Source organism: Artemia sp. Qi Xiang Cuo, chromosome 5 (assembly GCF_049724085.1).
Source record: "Artemia sp. Qi Xiang Cuo chromosome 5, ASM4972408v1, whole genome shotgun sequence".
In the NCBI taxonomy this organism is placed as follows: Eukaryota; Metazoa; Arthropoda; class Branchiopoda; order Anostraca; family Artemiidae; genus Artemia; species Artemia sp. Qi Xiang Cuo.
This window is the reverse complement of record NC_142798.1, coordinates 69,734,975-69,751,827: the sequence shown is the minus strand read 5'-3', so window position 1 is coordinate 69,751,827 and position 16,853 is coordinate 69,734,975. Positions and strand designations below refer to the sequence as shown.

At 36.0% G+C, this 16,853-nt stretch overlaps 1 protein-coding gene and 1 pseudogene across 1 annotated transcript in view; both read left to right on the top strand.

The window, feature by feature from the left end:
* Nucleotides 1-16,853, top strand: part of LOC148952450 (coiled-coil domain-containing protein 93-like) — a 253,210-nt gene that overhangs the window by 198,434 nt on the left and 37,923 nt on the right. The window lies entirely within an intron of this gene.
* Nucleotides 2,206-4,622, top strand: LOC148952453 (glycogen [starch] synthase pseudogene; annotated as a pseudogene).

Genomic DNA, 16,853 nt, shown 5'->3' with positions numbered 1-16,853 from the left:
CAAACGGATCATCTCGTCTTGACCTATTCCTTACAGATCACCCTGACTCCTTTAAGGTAGACGCTCATGCTTTCACAAGTGACCACGTTGCCGTCGTTGCACGTGGAAACCTACGCATTCCGCCTCCAGCAAAGCATGAACGAATAATCTGGCTATACAAAAGAGGTGATTGGGACGGTTTGAGAAACACTCTTTTTTCTCAGCAGTGGAGAGCCTTCCTCTTGGAAGGCCCAGAGAAAGCTGCAGATAAGTACCAGCAGGCCATAGTTGACTCTGTCGAAAAGCATATCCCTTCAAAGTGGATCCAGGTGTCCAGTAAGGACAAACCTTGGTTCAACGCCCAGCGTAAGAAGACAATCCGAGCAAAGCAAAAGGCACACAAGCGATGGCTACTTTCGAAGAGCGAAGAGGACAGAATTGCATTCATAAATGGACACAAAGATGCAGTTCGTGTAATTCGGCAGGCCCAGGTTCAGTATAAGGAGAAATCCGCCACCAAGCTTCAACTTGCGTCGGCACAGCGGTGGTGGAAAATTCTCAAGGAGGCTTTACCGTCGTCCAAGGGGACCGCAATTCCTTCTCTCCAGACTAACGGGACAATGGTACAAGATCCACAGGCAAAGGCTGAAGCTCTTGCTAAGGCTTTTGCCGAATTCTCGAATCTAGACGATGACGGTAGAGAAGTGCCAAAATTCTCCGACCGAACCGACACTGTCCTGGAACGCGTGAACTTTTCTGCCCCCAAGATCCTTCGCATTCTGGAACATCTGGATGTGACCAAAGCCACGGGTCCTGACAAGATACCAAATGTTGTCCTCAAGTCCTGCAGTGCCGAACTAGCTGGACCCTTGTCATGCTTTTCCGGCTGTGCTTTTGCTCCAGAACCTTCCCACGAACATGGAAGTCCGCCCATGTTATACCTACTCTAAAGCCAGAAGGCGATCCAACGACCGTGGGCTCCTACAGGCCTATTAGCCTTCTCTCCCGTGTTGGCAAAGTCTACAAGAGCGTCTCCAATAAAACACTCCTTCAGTACCTGGAATCAAATGACCTTCTAGGCGATCGCCAATATGAATTCCCCCGGAACCGCTCAACATTAGACTGCCTAGTGGCCCAGTATCAGGAGTGGATACAACTACTGGCAACGGGATACGACATCAGGCTACTATCCTTCGACATTGCGAAAGCTTTTGACAGAGTATGGCACCGTGGCCTGCTAAAGAAACTCTATGTGTTTGGTGTTCGTGGATGTCTACTAAAAGTGATTGAGAGCTTTCTTTACGATCGTTCACTGCGGGTTTATTTCCCGCGAATATCCAGTGAAAGCAGGGGTACCCCAGGGCAGTGTCTTGGGACCTACGCTCTTCCTTATCTACATAAACGACATGGGAGATAACCTTGCAAACCCTATGCATCACTTTACTGATGATACCACGACATACTCAGCCGTCCCTATACGTGAAGACCAAATACACGCCTCACTTTCCCTACAGATGGATCTTTTGAAAATTGAAAAGTTGCCTGATGCATTGATGATCAACTTCAATGCATCGAAAACAAAGGAGCTTCTAATTGCCCGATCAAAGGTGCCACGTGAACACCCCAGTTTCATCTTCAAAAATGAAGCTATAAAGAGAGTCGATGAGCCTCGTCTACTGGGGATTCATTTCTCCACCGATCTCACTTGAAGCAACCACCTTGATCGGGTGGCAGTCTCCTGCGCAAGAAGGCTGGGAGTTACTATGTGTTGCAAAAACCTCCTGCCATGAAGCTCAATCATCCCGCTCTATAGGTCTTGCATCAGACTCTTAGCGGAATATGAATGCCCACTTTTTGCTAGTGTTCCAAAAACGCTTCTGGCACCCCTTTAGAAGATCCTGATTAGGGCAAATAGGGCAGGCTGCACCTCTACACAAGAATTGCTCCAGCCTCTAAATGAAAGGTTTGATGTAGCGTCGATGGCTGTTTACAAGTAAATGAATTCGTCTCCCTCAGACGAACTCTCTCGAATTGTTCCCCCTTTTTTCCAGCCGACAAGGCAGACATAAAGGCGCACAGCTTGGTTTAATTATCTAAAGGAGGATACGCCGAAAACCGAGTGCTTGAGGAATAGCTTCATCTGGCGTTGCACTTCTGTCTGGAACGATCTTCCTGGGGATATTATCCCTGCAAATCCCTCTGTTGACACCTTCAAAAGAAGGTTCAATGGAAATTCAAAACTTCGAGGACATTGAACGAGGTAAATGAATATTGGTATATCAGATACTTTGAAGTACCTGGCGCCGTGAATATTGGAATAAAAAAAAAAAAAAAAAAAGACTTTGCGGCTATTAAATAATATTTCTTTTTATGCTTAAATTTTAAGATAATTTTAATTGTATACTGAACTTTATTCTTATCACAGCAGGTATAAGACTATGAAAAGCGTTGTAGATTAGTTTGTTTTTGTCAGGCTACGTACTAACTTTTGACTCCTAAACCAGTATTCTTATTTTTTCATAGTAGCCCCCCTTATATACAGCATAATTTCTATTTGTTTTAATGTTACTCCTTACTCCCAGTTGAACTTTTTATTCCCTCTCTCCGTGCAAAATATCACTTGGCTCCTCCAGAAACATTTCCATTGAAAACTCTTCCTGTGGAAAATCCCCCCCCCCACCCCGCAAAAATACCACCCTAAAAGTATGTCCGAATATTTCCCAATAACAATTACTAGGGTGTATTACTAGGGGCTTTGCCGAACAATGTGAAAATTGAATAACTTAAAACCCTTTCTTTGGAGACTATAGATACCAAAAGAAACAGTGAATTGACAAATTCGAATAATTTAGTTTAATTTTTTCCGAAATACTAAAGGAAATCTAAAAAAAAGAAAGCTATTTTTCCAGAAATTATCAAAAAAAAAATCAAGCTCAAAATTGCAAAAATTTTGGCGATTAATGGTATTTTTTGGCGTAACAGGAAAAACAGTACTGGTTAAGAACTACCTAATTCAGCTTTAACAAAGACAGGCTCTCCAATTAATCATATAGAAGGCACAAAACCACGATTAAAAAATTGCCCTTTAGGGGCTTGCCCTTCCTAATTCAAAGTCGAAGCTCTACCAACTGAACTACGAACTCTGTTAATTTAATTTAATCTATTGAATTTTGTAGGGCCATTATTAGTAACTCACAGTCCTTTTCCCACGGACTAAGGAGGCTCATGTCATCACCAAGGACATAGTTATTGCATCTTTTAACTATGCTGAAAAAATGATTATTTCAAAATTTTGATCGAAAGACTTTAGGTAAAGGGAAGACTTTAGGGTCTTTTGGGAAGGGGGGCTAGCTGCCCTTCAATATTTCTGGTCACTTAGAAAGGGCACTAGTAATTTGAATTTCAGTCCTAATGAGCTATCAAATATCATTATATGATGGTCTGGTAACTAGCCCTGTTAAGAAAAGGAGAGATTAGTGCGGCTCATGCAAAAAAGTGATTTTCCTTGTTGTTCAAGGTGAGGGACTGTAGTTATCCTACAGTGGGTTTTCGACCATGCTGATTCCAATGATGCACCTGATGATGAAAATTTCAAACCCACCATAAATTTGTTTCCACAATAGACTCCTACTTTTAAAATTAACCGAAATAACAGTTGATTGGACTAAAGTTGATTCTGGAGCTGATTCTCCACAAACAGTGTGTCACTTTCATGAGTGGTTATCTGGAGTGGGTCTTATTTTTCTGCGGCTATGGAAAATAAAAGTTGCAACAATATTCACTACACACGCAACACTCCTTGGGCGCTACTTGTGCGCTGGCAGCACAGATTTTTATAACAACCTGAACAAGTTTGACATTGACATCGAAGCTGGAAATCGGCAGATATATCACAGATACTGTTTGGAAAGAGCTGCGACACACACGGCACATGTTTTTACTACAGTGTCTGATATAACAGCAATGGAAGATGAATGTTTGTTAAAACGAAAGCTTGATGTAATAACACCAAACGGTCTAAATATCAAGAGATTCAGTGCACTGCATGAATTTCAAAACCTCCCTGCAATTAACAAAGAAAAGATTCATGATTTCGTCCGAGGCCATTTTTATGGTCATCTCTATTTTGATTTAGCTAAGACCCTCTATTTCTTTGTTGCCGGAAGATACGAATTCGGAAACAAAGGAGCAGATATTTGTATTGACAGCCTGGCGAGACTTAACCACTTGATGAAAGAATCTGACACTGATGTGACAGTGCTTGCGTTTAGTATTCTTCCAGCCAAGACAAACAACTTTAATGTTGAAACTTTAAAGGGACAGGCAGTTGCAAAAAGCTTAAAGTATACTATAGAAAATGTCCAAAAGAATAAGGCTCATTCGAAAAAAAAAATGGAAAAATTGTTTCTTTTTTTATTTTTACTTTTATTGGAGAGCTCTCTGTGGTGCTGGGACAATTCACCAATGAGCCATTTGTCTTTGAGACGGTCAACCGACGCTGAAGCTAACAAAATATGTTGGATAAATCGCGAAGTAGTAATTTTGCTAATTTTAAGCTTCAAATTAGGTCTTTAATTTTATTAAATGAAAAAGAAAACAAGTGTTTAAACTGTCAGTAAAGAGCAACAGTAAAAACTAAAAAGAGCACAAATTAGTCTATATATGAAGGTGGCTGTCATTTGATTCCACATTCCACATCATTTGATTCCACATCAGAATCTGGAATGCCAATATTTGTTTTCTCAAAAATTTCATGCTTATAATAGTTCATTTTATGTGATACTGAAGCAATATCAAATAATATAACTAAAGGATTTCCCTCAACTAGCCAGCTTCCAGTGTGAACTAGAAACCCTGCATCACGGATCTTGCAAACAGCATCGTAAATAGGACCGGGAGAAAACTCAAACTCGTCTATTTCTTCTCTAGAAGACTTTCCTTTATAAGGGCCAAGAAGAACATATTGGTCTTTCATCATTTCAACAGAAAGACCGGTCTTGGAGCGGATGACTGTGTATACTCCTCCAACTTTGTTAGCCACTTCCCATGCACATTCAAAGGTCCAAACAGGAGATTCTACATTTGAAGGGTGTTGGCAGTTCTCCTTGATATGTTCTGGTGTGGCTTGATTTTGATTTGAGCTGACTGGATTCATGTTGTATTGAATCGTGGCACCTGCAAAATGAAATAGAATATAAAAATAACACATAAATTATTGATTCTGTCAATCAGAAATTACTGAAACTAGGACAAGAAGAGGAACGTGAGAATATATTGTCTATTAATGAAGAAACTCTTACATTTACACTAAAAAATATAATACTTTCATTTAGTATACTTGTGCTTTTAAAATTTATCATGAAAATATTACAACAATTTTTTACTGATCTTCAAATGAGGGCTTTTCATTTTGTATCTCTTCTCTGAGGGTTTTACTGCTATTTTTTCTATAAATATCCTTTGCAAAAATCTTTACTCCAGAGGAAAGGGAAAGGAGGGGATAAATCTAGCGCCTCTTGTATACTGAGGACGTATGATTTTAACCATTTGCAAATTAAATTGAGACTTTGCAAATCCGGTTTAATAAACAGTTACTTACAGAAAATATAAGAAAATAACATAAATAAAATAAATAAACAAAACAAATAAATAAAATTAGTAAAATAATGAAAGGGGGATTAAATTTTATAAGATTTGTAGGTTTCAAAAAATGGTTCACAATGGTTAGCAAAAAGGCCCGACAACGGAATCTCTTATTACCATTATCAGGAATGTATGTAAAGGCCACCAGGGCCCCAAAAATTCGAAATTTTCAAGGATTCTGGCCACCTCTTGTTCAAATTATGAAATAGTGCTTGTATGTTCTATGCCCCTCATTGAAAAATTCCTTTGTATGTGTCAGTCTTCCTGCGTTCCAAAATATAGTTTATTCTTTTTTTAATTGTATAAAAACTAAAGGGATTAACCCAAATGTTGCAAGCTAACTTTTAAAAGTTGAATTAAAATATTATCTGTATATTCAGCATAATAGAATTAACTTAAGAAAAAAAAGATGACTAAATAATTACATAAAAGGTTAAAGCTTTTAAAGGGGTAAAGGTTAAAGGGTAAAGCCAAATTTATCATTACAAATGTGTGTATAGAGATACTTCATTTTCAAGTAGTTCATTATTCTTAATTGATTACCAGTTATCAAAAAAAAAATCCGAAAAATTTTCAAAACTATTTAATAGTTAAATTGAATACTTCTTTGACCTGAAGAAAAATACTCAAATGGTAGTTTAGAGTAACATTGGCTTGAAGGGGGGAGGGGGTTCAAAATAAGACAGAACGAACGTGGATAGGAAAGTTTAAAGCCACTGAGGTTGACGCAAGATTCCCGCAGTTGTAACTTACATGGCAGTAAGGTTTAGTTATCAACCATTAGTGGGCTTATAATCATAGAACTAGTAATCATATAACTACCTAACTAGAACTAGTTAGTCATTAGAATTTTCATTTAAAGGAAAAGAACCTGCAACTTTTAATACTACGTTTGTCTCAATAAGTGTCGGATGTGTCTGAATTTAAAGCAGATTTTGATATGCGTTTTGATGGATTTTATGATTAAATGAAATGTTTTTGATTGTGCTATTGAGTTTTTTGTTGTTTTTTTGTTTTGTTTTTTAGTTGAAATATATCTTATCTATCTTATTTAGCGTAATAAATTTAAACATATTCACATTCAATTTGCTAATTAATCCTAATTAAATTAAACAAAAACTTCCACAAATAAAGCTTTTCAAATAAAAAGTAAAGAGCTACATTAAACTCTAAGATGAGCGGAAATAATGTATATAATGAAAAGTCTCTATTGATAGTATAAAACATGTAAAATGAACATCTATTAGTAAGTAAGTGTAAGTAAGTAAGTGTAACCTGAAACGATCAGAATTTACAATAAATTTCCCAGATAAATTTAAAACAAACAGAAACTGCAGCAAAAAATATAGATAAAGCCCCCCCCCCCCCCTCTTTCTATGGCTTGTAAAGGCGAGAAAGTCATTTGTGCTTTACTCGAAAGAATTCCTAATTCCCTGGGGCGTTCCTGAAATGTCACAGATAAACATTTTTAACAGCCTTGAATGAACATAGCGACTTTATATTTAGTTCAATGTCCCCCTCTATGACATTAAAGTTTTTACTTTGCAGTTCTTTGTCTTGTTCTTTGCTGTTCTTGAGATACTGTAAAAACATCCTTTTGACCACCTGGAAGCGCTAATTTGTCTTTTGATTCAGATTTTAATTTAGAAAAACAAAGTTTTTCCGATGGAAGTAAAGAGTGAAGTTGAAACTTAAAACGAACAGAAATTATTGCTTCACAGTCTATCTAGCATATATTGATAAAACTAGTGCAACTAAACCTTCTGTTAATGTTTCCCTGTATAGAAAACTAGCGCTTTACTGAAAACACTCAACAATGGGGTCCATACAGGAAACTTACAAAACCACGATTAAAAAATTGCCCTTTAGGGGCTTGCCCTTCCTAATTCAAAGTCCAAGCTCTACCAACTGAACTACGAACTCTGTTAATTTAATTTAATCTATTGAATTTTGTAGGGCCATTATTAGTAACTCACAGTCCTTTTCCCACGGACTAAGGAGGGTCATGTCATCACCAAGGACATAGTTATTGCATCTTTTAACTGTGCTAAAAAAATGATTATTTCAAAATTTTGATCGAAAGACTTTAGGTAAAGGGGGTCTTTTGGGGCGGGGGGCTAGCTGCCCTTCAATATTTCTGGTCACTTAGAAAGGGCACTAGTAATTTGAATTTCAGTTCTAATGAGCTATCAAATATCATTATATGATGGTCTGGTAACTAGCCCTGTTAAGAAAAGGAGAGATTAGTGCGGCTCATGCAAAAAAGTGATTTTCCTTGTTGTTCAAGGTGAGGGACTGTAGTTATCCTACAGTGGGTTTTCGACCTGATTCTGATTCGAGCTGATTCCAATGATGCACCTGATGATGAAAATTTCAAACCCACCATAAATTTGTTTCCACAATAGACTCCTACTTTTAAAATTAACCGAAATAACAGTTAACATTCCAGAATCAGTGTTAGATGTCAACTTTTTTTCATTGTGTAGTTTTTTTTCAAAACGCGTTTTTCAACTTTTAGTTACTATGGGTGATGGTTTGCTCTTTACTATGTTGCAGCTATTGCTGCAATCATGACAGAAAGCACAAAACTATGATTGGAAAGCACACTCTATACCGATAGCCCCATACCAATACGCGCGATTCCAATACTCCCGATACCGCGTACAGCCCTTTCCCCAGGGAGTATGGAGGGCCATATCATCACCAAGTCCATAGTTATAGGAGCTTTGAACTATTTTGATTATAATGGCTATCTCAAAATTTTGATTGGTCGACTTTGGGGGGGGGGGGCTAGTTGCCCTCCAATCTCTTTGGTCACTATCAAAATTAATTTCCGTTCGAATGAGATATTAAACATCTAAATTCAAATTCATTTAATTCAAAAACAAGACATAGCTCTCGTGGGCAAAGCCCAAATATGATGTCTCTTAGTCATAATTAGCAAAATAATGTCTGATAAAGCCTTGTCTGGGTTAATACACTAAAGGATAAAAACACTTACGATTGAGAGTAAACTTGTGTGATAAAATTTCATCAGGATAAAATAAACTAAACAATAAAAACACTAGAGATCATTGTAATATTTCACAAAGCTTTGCACAAAGCTTTTACTGTAGCGCATGGGGTTACAGTGGACTGAGGTTCGTTTCGGGACCTTCTCAGCCACTTCCCCTGGGGGGACGAAATCTTATAGGGACATAACGTGGGGGAAGGAATGATCGGAAGATGGGATGTTGAAGGAGGGCGGGGTCAAATCTTTGGTATAATTTTCGTTGACAGAAAGAAACTGATTCACGTTTCAATTCTTTTAGGTAAAAGGAGTAAGGTGTAGAGGGACCGCCATAAATGATTTGCAGTGATCTCTTCTGAACTCGTTCCATTTTATCAATTTCATCCTGGGTTAGGGCAAAGTGCCAAACCGGACAAGCATATTCAACTAAGAGGCGGATGAAAGTGTAAAATATTAGTTTCAGCTTGTCCTTAGGAACTCGAAATTTTTTCAGTGTTTTTAGTATTTGGATTGCGCCATTAGCTTTTTCTACAACTGTCTTTTTATTCTCCCGCCATGAGAGGTCAGAAGAAATCACCACACCAAGTAAAGTTATTGTATGGCTTATTAGCTCGGAAGCAATAGGAGGTTCGAAAGACGGTTGAGTATTCTGAAGAAAAGAAAATGTCGTGACCGAGCACTTGTCTTTATTCACGACCATGTTTAGTTCAGCCGCCTCTGAGGTAACTTGGTCGATGAAACCAGCAGCATTGCTCTTCGAATCCTTATATACGATTTCTGTTAAGGACAAATCGTCAACGTATTTCCATCTGTCCTCCAGCTCAGCAGCAATTTCCTTTATCATGAGGAGGAAGCCCAGCGGCCCGATCACAGTTCCTTGTGTAATTCCACAAAAACTGGCAGAGAAGTGGAAAATTGGTCTTTATACTTCACAGTTTGCTCTCTATTTGTTAAGAAGCTCTTGATGATTTTAATAAGAAAGCTGGCTATATTTTTTTCAGCCATTTTTTCTAAAAGGATCTTGTGATCAACAAGGTCAAATGCTTTTCTGAAATCAATTGCAATTAAATTTATCCATTTTCCAGGTTCATCCAGGTGTTTTAAAATAAAATCAATTAAATTAACGAGGTAATGAACTGTCGAACACTTAGGGATGTTACCAAATTGCTTTCGATCAGTTACTTACAAAAAATATTTTTTCAACCATGCGGCAACAAAGCTTTCGTATATTCTGCTAAAAACTGACGTAACTGTGATCCGCCGGACACCAGAGAAATCATTAGCTCCTCCTTTCTTTGGAATTGGGGGAACATCTCTCTATGATGTTCTGGTCACCCCCTAGCCCTTCTAGAAAAAAGGGCTTTTTATTGAAAAATACCATAAATGTGGTTTCGCAATAAACTTTTACTTTTAAGATTACTGAAACAATAGTTACCATTCCTGACTAAGTGTCAGATGGCATTTTTCTCATTAGGCAGTTTTTACTTTAAAAACTTCTTGTAACTTTTGGTTACTATGGGCTGTGCTTCGCTCTTCACTAGGTTGCAGCTACTGCTGCAACCATGATGTAGATCCTAATCTATTTTTACTATAAGCTCTAAAATAATACCCTTAGGAATTCCTAAGATATTGCATATACGCTCTTTTCACAACCTGGATGCTCATAGTTTTGTTGATTTTGTTCAACGTGCCCTGAAAGATTTAACATAACAAAAGTGTATCCGATCATCAAAGGACAATAAATGCATCCCCCAGATTATTCCGCATAACCCAACTCTACTCCTTGAACAAACAGAAAAGTAATCTCCCCCAAATCCCAGGAATAATATGTTTGACTCTACATCCTAGCGAATAAAAGTTCAGATCATCGGCAAATCCAGGGACAAAGGAGATGGCATATGTGAAAAAACCAATAGACACAGTGAAATAGAGATATGAGGCATTCTTCCCGTATACATTGGTTCGTTTTCTAGTGAAAGAAACGACCAAATTTTTTGGTCAAAATTTATAAATCTTAAAGTGATATTCCAATTTCTAAACGTCAATCTCGAACTTAGGCTCTTTAGAAAAGTATTAATCAGTGACGGATCCAGAGGGGGGCGCCCCCTCCCCCTAGCGTAGTCTAAAGTAGTGTAATTTACTTAATTAACTCAAGTTTGTGCTAATTAAAGTTGCTCCTAACGCAAGTTTATTGGATCAACCTATTTTGCCCCCCCCCCTAATAAAAAATTTCGGATCAACCTATTTTGCCCTCTCCCCCCCCCCAAGAAAAACCCTGGATGCGCCCCTGGTCTTAATCTTGTACAGAGCCCTTTTTTGTACTGGAAAGCATGTGATTATGTCGACACTCAATTTATTTTACAATACAAAGGGGACACCCACTTTGACCCCCCCCCCCCTCCCGCCGAAAAAAATTTCGTAAATATGAAAGCAAACATATGTTCGATTTAGGCGGTTGAACCAAGCCTCTCTTCATTATATGTCGCAATAACTTAAATTTGTCTTTTTTGTTTATCGTAGGAATGTTCTTAATCTTGTTTTTCTGTAGTTGAGTTTTCTTCGGATATTTTTCTTTTCTTTTCTTGTACTCCATTTACAACATTTTGTATGTTTAATAATGGGTAATAAAATAATAATAATAATATCCTTTTTTTAGACTGTCAGACGAAGTGTACGGGTGGTAAACTTCTTCATTTTGTTGGTAAACTCCCTACTCCAGATAAACCCTCAAATGTTTACCTTAATTTTGGCTATTTTTTTCTGTTTCATATCCATATTTTTTTATTCAAGAAATAGTTTGTAAATCTTTAAAATATTACAAATAAGGATAGAAAAAAGATTTTTTTCATTATACAAGGATAGAATACAAGGATAGAAAAAAGATATTTAAGAAGTTAAATATATTTGTAAACATTATAAATCAAGATTAAGCAAAGAACTATAAAACACTTCATTTGTTCTTTACTTGAGATGTAAACAAAATATGATGAAAATACGATGTTTTAGTAACAAAATTATGAGTACTACCACAAAGAATTATGGAAGGGGGTTGCCCAGAGTGCGTAACCTAACTTAACCAAAATACTACATAAATATTTAATTAAAAAAAGCTATAATGGGGTTCCCAACGAGCCGATGGTTATTGTCTGGTATAGACAGCGTGAAAAACCGGGTATTCGCAATACAAGTTCTCGAGTGTGTTTTATATTTTAGACAAGTACCCAATGACCTTCCCATTTGCGGAGGGCTTGATACAACACAGAAGTTAAAACAACTTTTTTAACTTGTTGGGGGTGAAAACAACAGATACTTTCATTTTAAATCTAATCCCCTCTCGCCAGTTTAAAGAGGTGTTGCAACTGCGCTTGTGGATTCTGTCCTAAGTATTTCCTCAGAGTTTTAAGTCTAAGCAGAATTAGACGTAGGGTTGAGGGATTTCAGTCCTAATTTGAAAAGTCAACCAGAAATCAACATTCAAAAAAGTTTTATTTCAAATGAAAGCAAAGAGAATCTTAAAGGGGAAATTCTCCGCACGAAATTTTCCCTTTTTTGATAATTTTAGTTGTATGGAATTCTCTTGGGAACGAAGGGAGGGGGCTTTATTTTCCACTGAGACAGGAGCAGATTTCCAAGCATTATTTTTTTTGAATGATCAGACATTTAAGTAAAGAGGTGAATTTTCAACAAAAATTAAAGAGCTACATTAAAACTTAAAACGAATATAAATTATTCCGTATATGAAGGGTCAGCCCCCTCCTCAATCCTTCACTTTCTGCGCTACAATTCGAGTTGTTGTCTCAATTCTTGAAAAACGACTTCTGAAACACGACGGCCTATTAATTAAAATAAGAAACTTTCTTAAGTAGAAAAACTTTAGCGTAGAGAGTGATGGATTGAGTTGGCGCTAGCTCCCTTCAAGTATGATGTGAAATAGTTCCTGTTCGTCTTAAGTTTTAATTTTGTTCCTTACTTTCAACGAAAAAAAATTGTTTTTTTTTATGTAATTAATTAAAAAAAACTTTTCCCACACAATAAGTTTTTCAAAAAAAAGTAAAGAACTTCATAAAACCAGAAATGAACAAAAATAGAATCAAATAATCTAACAAGCATACAACTACCACAAATCAGTATCAATAAATAAATGAAATAAAAAAAAAAGACAGAAAGTAAAGTAAATAACAGAGTCAAACTCAAAACGAGCAGAAATTATTATGAGTAGGGTTCTAAATCCCTATGCTTTCTAAATGCCAGAATATAATTTGTACTTTACTGAAAAAAATTCAAATGAATTTACTGAAATAAATAGGCATTGTTAGTTTAAAATACATATGCTGATATTTATTCCTTAAAATCTCAATTAATTTATGATTTCTTAAAGTTATAAAAATGAAAATATTTAAAAGAATTTAAAATTATGACTTTCATAATATATGATTTTTGATGGATCATTACAGAGTATTCAAACAGATTGAACAGAGATCAAAAGTAGGTAGATTGGACTCGCGACTGGAACTATTTATTAGATACTGTTCCTACTACTACTACTACTATTGAACTGAACCAATAGGGTTTAATTGCATCCAATTTGTCTGATAGCACAGATACACATTTTTATTTTCGATGTCTACCACTCTCTAGGGCTATAAGGAAAGAAAGGTTGATTTGGCTAGGGCACGTTGTGCGGATGACATATTGCCGAAGATTGTTCTTTTCGGCCAACAGTCTAGGGCTAAACGGAAAGCAGGTCATTCTCGTCTGGGGTGGGAGGACGTCATAAAGAAATATTTAAAGGAAATGAGAACTTCGTGGGCGGGTGTAAAAAGGGAGGCTTTGAATAGTATTGGGAAAAAGGAGGAGCGTGCGTAGCTGTGTTGGCCATAGGCGGTTTGGTGCTGCGGTGAGATGTTAGTAGTAGTAGTAGTGACAATATTAGCCTCATTTTTATAACCAGCAGGCTCAAAAATGCCTAAAATCCAATTTATATTTCGGTTTTTTCAGTTCACACACCACTTTACATTAGTTCATGAAACATAAAGTGATTCAACTTATTTAAATGATGCTTTAAAATAAATGTCTATTGAGGGATATATGAAAATTTTCCCAGAAAAGCCACAGGGCCATGGAAAAACAAAAGAAAAATTGCTGAAAACATCAATTCAACGTCAAGTACAAAATAAAATATTAAAAAAAAAAACACTTGCATACCTACAACAATATTTTAAGCAGTCACCCCTTTCTCTGTCCCTAAAGAAACTTTCCTTGTGTTTAATTTCTCATTCAATATGTTTTACAATTTTCTTAATGGCCCCAAAATCGTTCTCAGTCTCAGTTAAAATAAATTTTGTGGACTAAAGTTCCATTTTGTCTCACAGAGGGTTAAATTGCTATTGATTGAATAGCGGAAATTAAAATTTCTACAACCCTTTTCAAGTTTCCGAAAATACTGTGCCAAGAAAATTTTTATATTGCCAGTTGATTTAAAAGCATCGAAACACTATATACTGACCTTCCCATTTGCGGAGGGCTTGATGCCGCGCAGAAGTTACAACACCTCTTTTAACTTGTTGGGGATGAAAACAAATGATGCTCTCAATTTAAATATATTCAACCCTTCACCTCCCAAAAGCTAAAGGAGGTGTTGTAACCTCTCTCGAGGATCCTGCCCTAAGCAATTTCTCAGGGTTTTACGTCAAAGCAGAATTGGATTGACTAGAGATATACTTTTTGGAAGGTTCTAGGTGTTAGCCGCCCCCCGGGAAATACCCCTTCCCCGTGGAAAACATCCCCCGGAAAATATATTATCGCTGAAAGGAAATAATTTCCAAAAATTTGCTCCCACTGAAAATTCCCACAGACAATCCCCTCCCCTGCAGAAAACTCCCCCACGGAAAATGTCCCCAAGTTTCCCAATAACACGTACTATCTGTAAGCAATGGAAAAATTAAAAATCTTTAAATGACACCTAAACTTATACAGTGTGTGTCTCTGATTGTTTTGGATTTTGGGAGGGAGTGCGGTACCTCAAAGGGTGAATGTTAATGCAAAAACTTCACAGCGCTCATTGAATCATCAGATAAACACCTTTTGGAAACGGTTATCCCATCCCGTTCGTTAATATTTCAGTTAGCCGTAGGGGCGAGGTATTTCATTCCTGATTTGAAAAATGATAAGAAATTAATATTAAAAAAATTGATGAAAGTAAGGAGAATCTTCAAGCGGAAATGGTAAGCAGAAATTTTTTTCTGATGTAATTTTCCATTCAAGAATTATCGTGGGGGGGGATTACACAGAGGGAGGGGACAAATTTTCCAGCATTTTTTAAACGACGAGAAAATACATCAAAAAAGATTTTTCAATTTATAGTAAAGAACAACATTAAAGCTTAAAATGAAAAAAATATTCCGTATTATACCTTCTTAAACTGTTTGGTGTCATGTTTTTAGCTTAATTTTGGTGATTTTCGTCTGCATTTTATTCCTTTTTTCTCTTTTTTTAAGTAGTTTATTTAGAAAAACTGACTAATAGATTTTGATAACGCTTTCGTCCATAAAAACTTAAACAATAATAATGTTTTGGTTACCAAAGCCAACTATGCTTTCAAGGGAAAGCAAGCTAAACCTTCTTAAACTTTATGGTGCCATATTATTTTAGCTTGATTTTGATGATTTTTCACCTACATTTTTTTTTCTTTTTTTTTAAATTTGTCTCCCGCTACTATGAAAAATCGCAGAAGTTCATATGGAAGTCCTTTCAACAAAAATGGATTTTTTTTGTGTTTTTTTGGTTCTAAGTTTTTAAGATACTTATGGTGTGTAAATTCCTCTTTTTCACTTCCCTTCGATCTTGTCAACGAAATTACCAAAAAATAAAATACAACTCAAATAAAATTCTCAAATTTAGAAAACCCTATTACAAGGGGGGGGGGGATTTTCCGGGTAACATTTTCCATGGGGGTATTTTCTGTGAAGGGTGGATGCCTAGAACCCAACCTTTATTCATATTAATTTTCATTCATCCCGTAGACACCCTTTAATATTTAGTCAAACGGGTACTTGTCTATTATATAAAACACACTCGAGAAGTGAAGTTTGGTGAATGCTAATGAAATACAACAAAATATGATGAAAATACAACGCTTTAAAATACAACGCTTTTTGGCTCATTGTCCCAGCACCACAGGGAGCTCTCCAATAAAAGTAAAAATAAAAAATAAAACAATGTTTCCATTTTTTTTCGAAAAGTAGGTACTCACAAATAGGGTAGGCTTGTGATATTGAATTTTTTAATATAGCCTTTTAACTGATTTCCATTTTTTCAATTCTCTATTTGACCAACACACTAAAATTCAAATAGTTTCAGATTTAAAATATTTGAAAAAACAATTAACTATACTAAAGGCCGATAATACGCAAAGTCTTTAATAACAAGATTCAATAAAAAATCAATTTGTTTTCACGCTGTTCATTTTCGGCTTAAAAAGGTCTGGTAGGCCTATAAGACAGTGCGGTAATTAAAGGTTTAATCGATTAATACATCTAAGGAACAATTTTTGTCCAAGAAAAGCCTTTGAAAAATACGGTGATTTAAAATTTGATTTTGAATACGTTGTATTCAATGCGTAATCTTCGGAAATTACGTTGATTAACTTTCCGTAAATAGTGAAATTCAAAGGCTCACATTTTTGCTCTTTTTGCTAACCATTGTGAACCATTTTTTGAAACCAACAAATCTTATAAAATTCAATCTCCCTTTATCAAATGAAGTTCTGTTTTTCATTATTTTACTAATTTTATTTATTTGTTTTGTTTGTTTATTTATGTTATTTTCTTATATTTTCTGTAAGTAACTGATTATTAAACCAGATTTGCAAAGTCTCAATTTAATTTGCAAATGGTTAAAATCATACGTCCTCAGTATACAAGAGGCGCTAGATTTATCCCCTCCTTTCCCTTTCCTCTGGAGTAAAGATTTTTGCAAAGGATATTTATAGAAAAAATAGCAGTAAAACCCTCAGAGAAGAGATACAAAATGAAAATGCAGCCCTCATTTGAAGATCAGTAAAAAATTGTTGTAATATTTTCACGATAAATTTTAAAAGCACAAGTATACTAAATGAAAATATTATATTTTTTAGTGTAAGTGTAAGAGTTTCTTCATTAATAGACAATATATTCTCACGTTCCTCTTCTTGTCCTAGTTTCAGTAATTTCTGATTGACAGA